Source organism: Capsicum annuum, chromosome 1, assembly GCF_002878395.1.
Source record: "Capsicum annuum cultivar UCD-10X-F1 chromosome 1, UCD10Xv1.1, whole genome shotgun sequence".
NCBI lineage: Eukaryota > Viridiplantae > Streptophyta > Magnoliopsida > Solanales > Solanaceae > Capsicum > Capsicum annuum.
In genome coordinates, this window is record NC_061111.1 from 155,701,190 (window position 1) to 155,715,710 (window position 14,521).

The 14,521-nt window shown below is 35.0% G+C and overlaps 1 pseudogene; it reads right to left on the bottom strand.

Annotated features, from left to right (window-relative positions):
• Positions 1-342: 342 nt before the first annotated feature.
• LOC107859011 lies at positions 343-4,460 on the bottom strand (annotated as a pseudogene).
• Between the last annotated feature and the right edge of the window lie 10,061 nt (positions 4,461-14,521).

Consider the following 14,521-nt stretch of genomic DNA (forward strand, 5'->3'; position numbering starts at 1 on the left):
TCTTCAAGTTAGGGAACTCGAAGACTTGGGAACACTTATCTTGGGAAGATTTATGTTTTTGTAGTGATAGGAGTTAGAAGTTTTAATTCCTAGTTTACAAGAAGTCTTGTAATTTTGTTGATTGTTGAGGCTCAAGTGTTATAGTGAAGTTGGTTTACTTCTGGGAACCACATTTACTTACTTGTTCCACAGATAGGCAATTAGTAGGGCTCGTACTTTAACAGACATCCATTGGGGAAATATAGAAGCCAGAATCTCGATACACGTCCAGCAGCCTCAGAGACCTATCAGGATGAATATGGAGTATTTCCTTCTTTATTTAATACACAGCCAAATGCCATATCATAGGATACAGACTTCAAAAATGTGCCGGATTTCGGCATCCGGCAAGACAATAAGGAGAAAGCTCCTTAATGTCTATGTAGTTGCGAAACTCGGGATCATCTGCGCACACTGCTATTATCTTGTCATTTTTTTTTACCCTGTAATAGAACATTAACATCAATCCATAATTCCATGTTTTGCCTAAGGACTAGCATTACACTACAGATGTTGTAATGCACTCACGTAAAAGGGAAATATAACGGTGGTACCACAATGTCGCACACAACCAAGTTATTTGATCTGTGCCTATTAAAATTCCTCCGGATTCACTGTATCCTCTCGTAGTTTTTCTATCAACTATGATGACAACAAATTATCAACCCTATCAAAGTTGACAGGGGAAAACTGATCAATGATATTCTTAAAGTATTATTGGGCTTTCAAGGTTAAAAATAGGTACTCGCTAAAACTTAAGTATACAAAAAGAACAATTTAAAAAAATCATCAGCAAATGGTTTTTTCTCCAACAATTTTCACCATGTCCTAAAGTACAGTTGGCAGAAAGTTTACTCTATTGAAAAACCTTACCTGATCAATCATAGGCATCAATCCAATTGCACGAGCACGAAGAAAGGTACTAGGTAACACAGGTTCCTATACAATCATATGGGATGGATGTAAGTGTACCCAAGAGAGAGTTTACATTGAGACAGGTGATGCAAGATTGGGCCTAAGGAAGATGTGTGTCTGTGTGCGTGCATGTATATTGTAGGTAAACGGAGGCAACCCTGCATCAGCACCAGGACATCCATTGAATCACAGTCTTCACAAAGGGTTCTAGGGATGAAACCATAGTTGTGTGGATAAACAACTGATGAGTACAGTATTGGGTCAACCTTTTAAACACAAGTTCAGCAATTGAGTCGAATAATTATCACAACAATGAAAACTGTCAATGAATTCAGAAAAGCTGTAGAAGAGAAATAAAGATCACTGGTCAAGATAGCACCTTTATAAGTCCACTTGCTCTGTCAAGCTCATATTTCACTTTACTGCCTTTGGGTATTTCAACCACTTGTCACATAAATCTAAGATTTTAGTTTGGGTGAAGCTTAACGCCATCAGTGTAGTAGTTGGGGCTATCGCCAGGTAGATAATAACAACTATCACAATGATATAATGGGTGTGCAAGCCCCTGAGATAACAGGTAGGATGATATCATTTGAATTCTTTTCATGTACGTGACAACTACCGACTTCTCTTATATTTTTCCAGTAGAGAGCGACAGCAAATTTAAAGATCACAAATGACTAGATATACGAGAAGAGTACCCATATATACCTCGCTACATTCAATAACGCTATCACTTAATAAAGGATCTTTTGAAACGAGAAAAAATTTCATATGCACTACATCAGCATGTGGGAATGAATGTCTATGGCTTAAGACATCTTGTCATCCCATGTGGGAATGAATGTCTATGGCTTAAGACATCTTCTTATGTCCCCTCTTTTTGCAACATCTATTATCTTGTTCGTTTGTGATTCAGTTCTCGTATTGAGGTTCGATTAAATCTGAAGTCACTTCTTCCATGCTACAGTGGGAAGCTCTTATAGATAAAAAGAAAAATGCTGAGACATGCTAAATGGTAACTTTTTTCATCAAAAAATTTGGAGGGGTAAGGAAAAGTGAAAAGTTTCAAATGGGATGAAGCATGAGAAGATTCACGTCTTACCCCTAACCATTTAACAACATCAGTTAAATGGTTAATAGTAAGGCAAAGGCATTATCACACATTGCAAGGCGAGAAGAGTGCCACGCCTTGTCCGAATAAATTCCCTTTCCCCCTTTCCCTGTGTTGACGAGCCTTGCTATTGACTAGACAAGGCGTGAGTCTGTATCTGCCTTGTAAGTTGACTTGAGGACCCTTGCACGCCTTGTAAGGCGATTCTTCATTTCCGCCTTAGCTTTATTTTTAAGTATAGTGTTTCGTTAAAATGCAATGTCAAAATTTTGCATGTATTTTGTTTTTTTTCTGCACATTTTGATTAGTGTATATATTATGTTAGAATGTGCGTGAATAGCTCGGAGAATATAGTGTCTGCCTTTAAATAATAGTTGATCTTGTGTTATGCAGAATTATTTATGCTATTTTCTGGATTTTGATTTATCTTTTGTATACTTTGAAAAGTAAAAAATAAAAGGATATTTTCAGGTGAATAAAAAATAGGTCTTTTAAAAGGGTGAAAAATATCAGTAGTTGATTCCATGTTTTGAATTCATGATCTATAAATCATTACTATTATTTCAAGGCCTCGACATCATCATCATCACCAACAACAACAACAACAAACCCAACGTATTCCCACCAGATGAGGTCTGGGGAGGGTAAAATGTACGCAGTCCATACCGCTATCTCCGAAGAAGTAGAGAGGTTGTTTCCAATAGACCCCCGGCTCAAGATAAAGAATAGTAAAATAAGGTCATAATACTACATGAAATAGAATGTGTGGCATAACCGAAATAAGAAATGAAACGCTTCGACAACACCGTTATTAATAATTAAAAAAAATAAATGTCCACATGGAGCTACCATCTCACACAACTCCCCCACCCCCTACATACACACGCCAAATGAGAATTCTCCCCAAATGAGAATTCTCCTTTCTGTGTTTTAGTTATGTCAACTGTAGTGACTAATTTTATTTTCTAATCGCTTGCTTGAAATTGATCTAATAATCACTTTTGCTCTTACAGATCTCCAATAAGTTATCAGGTATTGTTCTAGCAGTAGAAAGAAGAGGCTATACTCATGCTTTTTCTTGCACAGAAACTGGAGAAGATTTAGCTAATAGTCCATATTGAAAACTTATTTTGCAAAATAGATACTTCTTTTGCCAAATCCTAATTTTTTAGGGTTTTGTGGGTCATGAGTTTAAATGTAAAATAAAAAAATATTTTGGCACTCCTTATATATTTTTTAATTCTATTGGAACCCCTTATATATTTATTAAATACTTATTTAACCCTACTCTTCCATTAAATACAAAAAATAAATTCTCTCTCATCTTCTCTCTCTTTACAACAACTAATTCATCTCCCATTTCCACCATTTTCACTTTCAAGCTCGCGTGAATCAGCTCCAACTTCGATCTTCAACTTCAGGTAAGTTATATTATTGTTCCGGTTAATTTGTGCTCCATATTGATGGGTTTTTTTTTTTTTCGAACTCGTTTGTGGCGGGTGAAGTCCATGGAGTTCAAATAAATTAAATTTTTTTTAAAACGGGGCTTGATTTCACTGAAAGTGGTTGTTTTTAGTTGGTATTTACTTGATTTTTTACGGATAATTGGTGTATATTGATTATCCTTGGCGATTGCATGTTGAAATTTCTTCACTAATTTCATCGGAATGTGGCAAGATATCTGATTTTTGTTAAAACTTTTCTCCAATGTAAGGGTGTTGTAGAAGCATGTTCATGTTGGGAATTTCTTCACTGCGTATTTGCTAATTTGACCCAAAAAATTAATTTTAAAAAAAAATGGGACTTGATTTTACATATAATTTGTGTTTTTAAGTTGGTATTTGATTTGTTTGTGCATTATTTTTGTTGGATTTTAACTTTCCTCGGTGATTGCATTGAGATTTTTTGCCACTTTTTCTCGGTTTGCGTGATAAAAATCTAGGTTCCTTCCTGTTTTTGTTCAATATAATGGTGATTTAAATGCATTTTCTTGTGGGTGATGGGGTTGTTTTGAAAGAAACTTGTTCTGTAAATTGGCTTTTTTGGTGCTGCAGCTGTTGCCAGGTTAATAGACTGCTAGGTCGATTAGGTATTATATCTGCTGTAAATTGAAATTTTTTTGAAAAAATAGGGATTGATTTTACTTATAATTTGTGTTTTTAAGTTGGTATTCGATTTATTTGTGCATTGTTTTTGTTGGATTTTAACCTTCCACGATGATTGCATTGAGATTTTTTTTCAATTTTTTTATTTGCGTGCTTAAAATCTGGGTTCCTTCCTGTTTTTGTTCAATATAATGATGATTTGGATGCATGTTCTTGTGGGTGATGGAATTGTTTTGGAAGAAACTTGTTCTGCAAATTGGCTTTTTTGATGCTGCAACTGCTGCCATATTAATAGACTGCTAGGTCAATTAGGTATTGTATTTGTTGTTATAGCTGAGAAATATTAGTTTTTGTTCGTAGATCATAACAAATGGCTAGAGGTAACAAACGCAAGGCTTTAGAAGTTGATAGGTCTAAGAAAAGAAAAAAACGAGTAGTCAATCAATCGGAGAATAGAAATTGCAACGAGGAAGCTGTTGAAGCTTCGGTTCAAGATGAGTCGGAGAAAATAGAAATTGAGGCTAGGATAGATGAGGAAGCACTGATCTTGCCCCACTGTGCAATATTTGTTTCAGCTGAGAAGTACGACCTAGCCACAGTCCTGGATAATGTCGGATCATTTCCGGCTAAGATATCTGTTAGGTCCTGTTTGAAAATATTTAATGAATTCAAACAAGTAGTGGTTGATCAACGTTTGAAGTCTAGATTTAAGAATTCCTGTTTTGGTGATTTATGGGACCTGCTAGAACATATAAAGTTCAACGGACAGCTTGTCCACTATACACTTCTACGCCGAGTTGAACCGAACAACAAGCTGCATGAAATGTGGTTCAGCATCAATGACAGTCTTGTATGTTTTAGCCTGAAGGAGTTTGTGCTAATCAAGGTTTAACTATGGACGTTATCCCCGTGATTCAAGATATGTCAAAGTGATGGAGGGGGGTGAAGCTTTTTTCAAAAAGATTGTGAAAAATAAGAGTGTAAATGCGAAGAGATTATTGAAGCTTATTAGAGGTGGGAAGCTGGACAAGGAGGACAAGTTCAAATACTGCTTGGTTTGGTTCATGCACTGCATATTTCTTGCACGCGACTTGTCAAAAATCGTGGACATAGACACCATCAAGATAGTGGATAACTTGGGCTTCTTTGATAGATACCCTTAGGGTAAGGAGTCATTTGGCTTGACTCTAGACTATCTAAAGAAGCGGATAGACTTCAGCAGGTAAAAGAAGACATTTGAGACAAAAGAAGTTTCATCGTACGCGCTCTACGAATTTTCCTGGGCATTTATGGTATTTGATTATAAACCATTGAAGTAGTTTATTATATACTGTAATTCATCTATGGTGTCTATAATATATTTACTCTCAGTTTTATGTTTTTGTTTTTCTTTTGATGACAGATTTAGATATACGAAGCTCGGCGCGGCCCATTCCCCAATTGCTCAGATGGCACACCTCAAAAGGCCATAAACTAATCGAAGGTGATCCATATTTGAAATAGAGCACAAAGGTATGAAACTATTCTTCCGATGAATAATTTTACCAATATTGTGTTGCTAATCAATCACATTTGTCTATTTATCTGTAGAGATTGCATCCGTACCTTATACCCACAGTCCGTGAAATAAACCAGCACTACATAAAAAAGTTCAAAGCATTCACGGACAAACCGAAGGACGCATTCATCGATGGCTTGAAGGACCATCTAGAGGATGTGACTGTCATTACCGTATCGAAGAATGCTGAGGATAGGGATGATGACAGGGATTTGGGTGGAAATATTGTTTCAAAACATGTCACTCGGGGTGCAGGGATGGGTAAGCTGAGAGCATCGAGAAAGATACCAATGATTAAAAATCTAGAAGAGCTCGAGCTTAGGTTGGAGGAGTCGATCAAGGACATCACTGATTTTGTGAAAGAGGAGAGGCTGAGAAGAACAGAAAAGGAGAAGCAAAAGAAACGAGATGAAGATGAAGGTAATAGCTGCTCTATATATTATAGAAGTTGCATATTTTATATAATCCCTTTTACTTATGATAATAGAATCAATACCATTCCTCATCAACCGATATCTTAGTTTATTATAAATGGTAAATACTTGAAAATGTAGGTGTGCAGGTGTAAAATCGACATTTAGCGGCAAGGGTTGTCCGCAATGACAGCGGCATTAAAGAAGCGCTCCTTGAGGTAGCAGCTTTGGAATAGACCTTCATCAATGCTGATGAGGTGATGATCCCTGAGGAGAAGGAAAATTTCGATGAAGGGGATGAAGAGAAAGAAGAAGAATAAAATGAAGAAGTTGTTTGTGAAGAAGAAAACAAAGCTGATAGATCAGTTGGTGTGGAGATGGAGGATCATGACGAAGGAAAATAGGATGAAGATGATAAAAATGAGAAAAGTAGTTCTGAAGAAGAAAACAACAAAGGAGATGGAGAGAAAGCAGAAGAGAAGAATGCAGAAGAAGTAGAAAAAAAGAAGGGAGAAGAAGAACATAAAGAAGAAGGAAAAAATTATGCACCAGAAAAAGAAGGCATCGTGGAGAACGAAAATGAGAATGAATTTCTGAACATAGATGAATTTCTTAATGGAGTTACTCAGGACATCAACAAGATGGAAGTGGAAGACGAAAATATTGAATGTTTAGACAATGTTTAATTTTTATTTGTGGCTGATTATTTTTATTAGATTAGATAATCTTAACTTTCAACTTTCAGCTCGGGATGTGTGGAATAATTTTATTTTCTAAACTGTTTTTATAGTTTATGATAAACATCTTTCATTTTATATAATCAAGTTATCTTTGCTTTTACATGAATGTCATCATTGATTATAGACTCTAACTAAAAAGTAAAGCATATAGAGTAGAGTGTTGTGTAGTCGATGAATAAAAAAGGTAAACCATATATAATATAAGTAACAAGTAGTCGATCAATAAAAGATTCAGAATATATTCAATCCCACTACACACCCATTACACCTTTTCAAAAATCAAAAACTAATAGTAAGTCATACACCATAATTTTCATGCCCTTTTCTTTTTCTTCAGTCATAGCCAACTTATGCTTAAGTTGATCCCTCTCAATTTTGACTTGTCTTGTGTTTCGATTCTTTATATTATGTCATTAGAAGATCTCTATTTTCTTCGAAATCTCTAACCCTTTCCAACATTTCAAACTTTGCAATGCCTTAAAATTTTGACACCTCAGAATCGGAGAAAATCCACTTGAAATAAGAGCATCCATCATTATCCTACAATAATGAGGATAAATTAATAAATTGAATTATGAGATGAAAACAAATAAATTTTTATTTAAACAAAAACAAACCTTTTCAATCGTACAACTGTAGAATTTTCGACTCGAATTCCTATCGGTTCATGATGTTTTCAACATTGCGGGATTACCAAAATGAAAAATATAAGAACTTTTGGACGTTTGAGATGATTGTGATATTGTTATTGTTGATGCAAAACTTGAAATTCATGAATAAATGAACATGGAGGAGTCCAAACGGGTCCCTTTAATTAATATAGTAAGGCTATCAAAATCTGACCATTGGAAAATTCTACCCGTTAGAATTGTACTGTTGGAGAAAATTTAAATGGATTATCATTTACATAAAGGGTCTCTAAAGAATGTTTATGTCTTCTATAATCGACTGTTTCACGTACGAGTTATATACTGATATCAGTGTTGATTATTCAGTATATTGACATATTATCGATTTAGACTACGATCGATTATAGACCATTGAGACAGTCTATGATCAACTTACTGAATATATGGAAGCTTAAAATAATAGAAAAAAAGAGAAATTAAATAAAATAAAATAAAATTAGAGTATGTCAATTAGCACCATTAAAACATTATAAAGTAATTTTGATGCATCAATTGTGACTCCTAATAATTTTTGGACATGATCAAGTGTTATCTAAGACACGGTGTAGTCGTAGATCACTACACAAAAAGGAGAAGAAATAAAATAAAATAAAATAAATATTAATCATCCAAGTACTAAAGAATGACTACTTATCATGACAAGAGATTAGACTTATGTGATGACCATAAGGAAGGGTAGTGGTTGTCACTTGTGAGTGTTCAATGGACGAGTAGTGTATGAGAACAAGAAATCCTTCTCAATAGAGATGCTTGTTCTAGGTAATTGGTTGTTGCTACCATTTCCCTCCCCTATACCCATTTAATCGAGTGTCCAATTATTTTGTAATCTCATATTATGATATTTAGTCATTTTACATTACGTGAATGATGTTTATTTATTTTATTTTATTTTATTTCTCCCTTTTGTTAATCTCACCTCCTTTGAAAATAAACTTAGTTGGTATGTTGAGTATATTATAGATAATTAGTATTATCTATACCAGACTATATTATTAGTCATGTATCGACCAACTGAATCTATTTTCAAAGGAGGTGAGATTATCTATACCAGACTATATCATTAGTCATCACATAAGTCTAATGTCTTGTCATGATAAGTAGTCGTTCTTTAGTGCTTGGATGATTAATATTTATTTTATTTTATTTTATTTCTTCTCCTTTTTGTTTCATCTTAGCGATCTACGACTACGTCGTGTCTTAAATAACACTTGATCACGTCTAAAAGTGATTAGGAGTCACAATTGATGCATCAAAATTGCTTTACAATATTTTAATGGTGCTAATTTACATACTCTAATTTTATTTTATTTAATTTCTCCTTTTTTCCCATTATTTTGAGCTGTCCATATATTCAGTAAGTTGAGCATAGATTATCTCAATGGTCTATAATCGATCGTAGTCTAAATCGATAGTATGTCAATATACAATATAATCAACACTGATATCAGTATGTAATTCATACGTGAAATAGTCCATTATAGAATTAGTATTTATCATAGTCGATTATTTATTCGTACTATACTCCGAGTTTAAATAATGCTTGCAAATCTTAAAACAGGGACTACTGAAGAAACACCAAGAAATCATTATAGATAAATAGAATATCATGAAGACTGAAACTTGAAACTTGTTTATAGATATATAAATGTTCATTGCATCTATATTTATAAATTTTGGAAAAAAAATCTCAAACAAAAAGTAAAAAACGAAGCTTTCATTTACATCCTACCATGAAAGCTTCATTAGGCAACGAACTACAAAATAAATAAAATAAAACTACACTAGGGGGATAAAGGGGGGATGATGAGTTCACGGGGGTCTAGGTTGAGCCTCTCGGCTATGACTCGAAGAAAATGAGTCATCCATCGAAGCTCTCTGTCCAGCCGCCGTTGATCGGAGGCAAGACCTTGGAAAAGGAAATCCAGGTCATTGCGAATCCTAAGCAACTCTATGTTGTTGATGGTTGTCATTCTGGGAATTGGCCTTAGTGTGTATCTCCTCCTAGTCTTCTTCTCCCTTAGTCTTTTTCTTTAAAAATTGAGTTTAAAATCGACAAAGGCCTCTTTAAATAGACCAGAGTATGAGAAAGTCGACCAATAGAAGCTGTACACATGTTGATTGAAGGAGAGAAGGCGTGTGAAAATAAAAAATAAAAAGTTGCAGCAGTTGTGGCAGTCGAGTCATTTCAAACCTTCACGTTTCCCAAAGTATAATAATTATATTGAAAATTTCAGTGTATGAGGAACAGGGTTTCTTTAATAGACTACACGAACGGTCGAGGATTAACCATATAGTTTAGACTATACCCCGTCGACCAAGCATCGATATATTATATATTTTGAGTCCAATCGATGTGTAATGTGTATAGTCGATTTCAGAACTTGGGATAACTGTTTTCAAAATGACACTTTTTCCAATATGTCATAATTATTTTGAATTCAACATTGTATGAAGAAAAGGGTTTGTTCAATAGACAACCAGGTAGGTTTATTATACACTACGTATTGAGTATTTATTCTGTAGACCAAAAACTAATATATTATATATTATGAGGTTGGTCCATTATTGAAGTCTAGAATCTATTTAGTACGTAGTATATAATATATGAACTGAAATTGATAATGCACAACAAAAAAAGTCAATTTTAACTGCAGTTTAGTGGTTTTCAAAACAGAATACACATTACATACTGTCAGTGCATTTGAACAAACCAAAAATATAAAATACAATGCCAAGCATATTATTGTACGTTAAGGCTGCATGTTGTTCTCTTATGTCCCAACTTTTTGCACTTGGAGAACTTGTTTCTTTTCTTGAACCTTGAAGGCTCCAACACACCCTTAACGCATTTCACCTTCCTCCTTCCGAGTTTGGGATCGAAATCGGGTAGAAGAACTTTTATTTCAAGATACTCTCGTGCCACACTCCACTCCGACTACAGTGGTGCTACACAAATAGGTTTCAAGTATGCAAGAAGGTATGCCTCTTTCGAATATATTTGTGAAGAATAATTGTAAATACTAGTGTCGTATTCATCCCCGTGCTTCAAACGCAACGCTGCCATTGCAAAGTGCATGGCAATTTCACCAAGTCGTACTTTATGTAAGAACATGACCGTCTCAAAAGATTAACTTTGGCGGAACGACCGTAACCAAGCACGGTGAATTCGTTGATGCTTTCGTTTATGTTGTTCATATATAATTTGTCCCCCTCAATTATGTTTTCCCTCAAGATTGCCTCGGATACGGGAACGAATGTTTTCTTTGAATTGTCCACCTCCACATACCTCTTCCTATATATTCTCCAAACCTATGTGCAATTGAATTAAAAATGACCGCTACTGGATACTCTCTTTCGTCGCGCAACATTGAGTTGAGCGACTCGGAGATGTTTGAGGTGATGACATTGAATCGATTACCTGGAAAGTGAACCCGGCTCCACTTTTCAAATCCAACTTCATGCTCAAGGTAAGCTGCTGAGCTGGGGCATCTTTCTTTAAGGGCGTTGAAGTATTCATTAAATTCTTCCAACGTGTATGCCTTGGCCGTATGGTAGTACAAATAGAGAGAATCAGAACAATGGTGATTTGTTTGGAGATTTTCACCGAGATACCTCATACAAACACCGTGATGCACAAGCGGATAATACATTGCGAGGCTGTTGGCAATGCTTATGTGTCTGTCGGAGATAACGCACAGCTCTAGTTCATCGACAACAAAGGCCTTAAGCTTCTCAAAGAAAAATCCCCATGACTCATTGTTCTCCTTATCCGCCACACAATACGCTAAGGGATAGATATGATTTTGTGTATCTTGAGCGACAGCGGACAGCAGCACGCCCTCATACTTACCGGATAAATGCGTGCCATCAATAGCAATGACCTTTCTCATGAGTGCATATCCACGGATGAAAACCCCAAACACCATAAAGTAGTAAATAAACCTGCAGACTCCTCATCGACCATGAGGGAATTAATAGACACGGGGTTGAGGCCATTGAAAATATATGAAAATGCAAGAAGCATTGCATATCCATGCTCGGGCATACCTCGAACTATATTCTTTACATGACGCCTGCCATCCAATACTTCCAATAGCCCGGCCTACAATGTAGCTCCCTAAATACGATCCTCTCAATCTCTTTTGGGATTGGACCTTTGTTATCGATGAAAAAGTTCAAAATAAGTGAGGCAATGACCTCCACGGTGACATTCTTGTGCTTTTCTGTGACCTGATCAATGCCATATATATGCTCTCCCATGTACATGTGGACATGAAACCAACCCGATTCTCCGATAGCACATGCGTTCACCATCCATCGGCAAGTAGGATCTACGCACCTCACCCTCAAGTATTTCTTATAACTCTTCACCGTTGTGTAATTGAACGACATTTTCACCGACGCCTGCTTCAACAAAAGATTCAATATTTTTTTATCCTTGAATGTTTATCCTACAAAAAGATCGGGGCCGTCAGAGAAAGAGTGGCTTCTTTGTGGTTCGAGCGGCCCGTCCTCACCTCCTCCACACTCCTCTTCTTCATAATCTTCACTATTATCCCATGCATCACCACCCATGCTATCGTATTCCGTTGAAGTATTACCCACCGTTGGGGGTGGGGGTGAGGGTGACGGTGGGGGTGGGGCTGATGTGAAAGCTTTTTTTCGGGACCTTTCAACAACTTTAACCCGCAATATAGGTCTGGAGTCATCAGAATCAACGCAAAGCATATATAATTCTACGTGTCTATCATTACTTATAAACGTTGGATGGATTTTCTCCCTCTCGTTCATCAAGTAACTAATTACCACCTCGCTTTGATCATAACTTAATTCACCGCTCTCCATTACGTTTTTAATCATATCGGCGTATGAACCATTGCAACAAAGAGCAATGCACATTGTATCCTTAGACGCGGTTTTTCAAACCCAACATTTAGGAGTCTTCTCCCATTCACCAGAAAATATACCACCAACAACCACATAATCTATAATAAACATAATATACCTCGATAATAGTATTCAATAGACTTAAATAGTGGTTGATACGCCTAGACTTAATAGACTGGGGTCGTCTTCTTCCTAGTTGTTGGCCGTACAATGCACGATTGACCGTTTTTCGACGACCACCGAAATAATCTGATGAATTTCAGCTTACAAACAACCTAAGGAGTATTGGAATGCTGCTATTGAGCCAAGAACTGATTTTGAAGTGTGGGACTGATTTTTTGAGCTTTTTGTATGAAAATGAAATAAAAATTGGAGCTAAAAATAAGCAAAAATGGCTTACAACAATGGAGATAATGTCACTTTTCGATGGAAGCAGAAAAATTCCACGAAAAACAGTCGAAAAATCGAGGAAATGGCGCCAAAATTGGATGGTTGCTAGTGGATTGGTTGAGAAGCTTTGGGAATTTTTTTAATTATTTATCCAATATTTATATTTTTAAAGATGGACTAAAGTGTAGTTTTAACAAAATTGGGGCTGAAATGAGGAAAGTGGCTAAAGTATAGATTTTATAAATTGAGTGCTAGGTTTGCATTTTATTTTTGTGAACCCAAAAAAATATCTATTTTCCTGATTAAAAAAACTTGGTGTCTAAATGTCAAAAAAGATTTGGGAGGTGGCCTTTTTGCCAACTCCCCCTAGAAACTGACTCAACATGGATAGTTCAGCAAGTTTTTGGCTTTATTAAGATTATTTGTCAAAAATAGATTTTAAATAGCCGTTATTTTTTCTGAAAACACCTTTAGATTGTTAACAAAACAAAGCTAATATGTGATCATGACAGTACACTAATGCATAAGTCAACTTTTAGTACTCCTCATAATTAGCCAAAAAGTTAGATAAGATATAAGACAACAATTTAACAGAATTTTGATGTTTGAAATTTCAAACTCAAGCTTTCAATTTCCATCTCTATGAACTTCCAATAGATTTTGAGAGAGCTAAGTATTAAATACTTTGTAATTTTCAATTTTGTCTTAAACAACTATTCTCAAAGCATTTCTCTGTGTATTTGTCCCCTATGAACAAATATAATTGATTTGAAATTTACTTCTATCCAGGGGTTGTCTTGCGATCGATGAGAACCATATAAGATTAAGGTTCAAATTATAACAGAAACAAAAATGTTAAACGACTTATTTTCTATTAACTTAAAATAATAATAGAAGGAGCGCTAGATAAAATTCAAAGCTACTTATTGCTTTGTGAAGTAGAAATCTAAACCATGAGTCAGGAAAAAGATCATAATCATATATTACAAGTTACCAAGATCACATTTTATGTTTTTGATTACTCCCCCATCTCAAATTACTTGGCATGTTTGTTAAAAAATATTATCTCAAAATAGTTGACATGTTCAAAAATTCAAGAGATATAATTAATCACTTTTTTTCAACTATATTCATATTAATTGAAGAAGATACATCTAATATAATATTAAATAAGTTTTATAGTCAATTTGCACCTTAATAATTTTCCCCTAAGAATTGTATAAATATATCAAGTAATTTGAGATGGAGGAAGTAATATACTCTCTCCATTTGCTTTTACCTGTTATATTTTGACTTGACACATTCATTAAGAAAAAATAATTAATAATATAATTATTTTATCATAGTTTCTCAATTAAATGATGTTTACATTGTGTCTTGAAATTAATTTGGAGAAAAGACAATTAATGTTAAGGGTAAAAAAAAAAGTTATCTTTTCTTAATATGTCAAAAATAATAAAGTAAAAGCAGAAATATAATTAAAAAATTAGTGAATAGTAAAAGCGACGGAGGAAGTATTATACATACAATATTAGTACTTGAATATTCTTGAAACTCTAAGAACTCATTATATAATTGCCATAGCCCATAGGGTTGGTTTGGTGGTTGGGCGGGGTTAGGGGGAGGGGGTCCAAAAGAAAAGATACAAATTGCCAAAACTGGAAGCTAAAA